This window comes from Octopus sinensis, linkage group LG9 (assembly GCF_006345805.1).
Source record: "Octopus sinensis linkage group LG9, ASM634580v1, whole genome shotgun sequence".
In the NCBI taxonomy this organism is placed as follows: Eukaryota; Metazoa; Mollusca; class Cephalopoda; order Octopoda; family Octopodidae; genus Octopus; species Octopus sinensis.
In genome coordinates this window covers 12,987,570-12,988,978 of record NC_043005.1, presented here as the reverse complement: position 1 = coordinate 12,988,978, position 1,409 = coordinate 12,987,570, and positions in this window count along the sequence as shown.

Below are 1,409 nucleotides of genomic sequence, written 5' to 3'. Positions count from 1 at the left end.
TGGAAAGCTATCAGAATGTAAAATATGAATGTTACAATCAGTTCAATATACAGCTCACAGCAAGATTTTATGTATTATCAATAAACCACTAAATAAAATAACGATTGTTGAAACGAGTCGATAAGAAACTTATTGATTTGATGCTATATGTAATCGATCAAGTTGCTAAAGAACACCTAGGATAATTTGAAGCTCCCTGCTTTTGGACAATTAGTGTCCTACGATATTCTGGTGCAATTGTTAGTTGCCGGTAGATAGAAGTAACAGAATTCGATTGCAAAAACGCAAAATGGATTATTTCTCCTCTCTTCAAATCATTAATAAATAACAGGAAAAATATCGGACAATTAAATATAGCAAAATATACAATGTAAGTCAAGTGAACGTAGGACTACCATACGTAAGTTTACATTAAAACCAAACGCTAGACATTGCATCATGAAAGGACATACCCGCAATCTTGTAAATACTCCTCTCAAGTATGTGGTATAGTTCGTGGGGAGGGGCAAGATTTAGGACGTGAATACATAGCAGGCTGCGATACTCAGTAGTTAAATGAGCTACGGAGGAGTATTATGCACACGTCTCTTCTAATGCATATGGTAATTCTTTTTTCTTTTTCGCCCTTTTCAAGCCTAGCCAGGCTCATGGGCCCAGTTTCCCGGTTTCTGCGGCATATGTGTTCCCCCCCCCCCAGCTGGACGGGACGCCAGTACATCGCAGCGTTACTCAAGAAACAGGAAGAGAGAGTGAGAGAAAGTTGTGGCGAAAGAGTACAACAGAGGTTGCCACCAGCCCCTGCCGGAGCGTCGTGGAGCTTTTAGGTGTTTTCGCTCAATAAACACACACCTCGCCCGGTCTGGGAATCGAAACTGTGATCCTCCGACCGCGAGTCCGCTGCCCTAACCACTGGGCCATTGCGCCTCCACGCATATGGTAATATTAGTGAAATTCTCAATACAGTGGTTAGAAAATTACTGAATAGAAAAATAACCTTTGGGCGTGGAATGGACTTGATAGCCGCTCACTTTATACAGGGGAACTCTTGTCAACCTTTTCAAAAACAATGGACGCTGAAATCGATATAATAGATAGCCTGGCAGATGTACGATTAAGTTCCAGGCGATAAAAAAAAAAAAAACATCGGCATGCCCAAAGTATGTTTAAGCGTAATGCCTGAACTATACAAGCATGAACAGGTCTGTTGCGATATCTCCAGCCTCTCCTAGACGATGAAAAGCGCATGTCATATGCGTTTCTTCATAGCTAGTATCGTTGACCGAGCTGCGGTCTAGGTGAAGCAAAAATTGAGACATGGCGTTTGGCACCTGGAAAGTCTTCAAGCCCTTAGTTCTCTACCAACTGGGAAATGCTACTTGAAAAATTAGTGGTGGACAAAAACGATGATG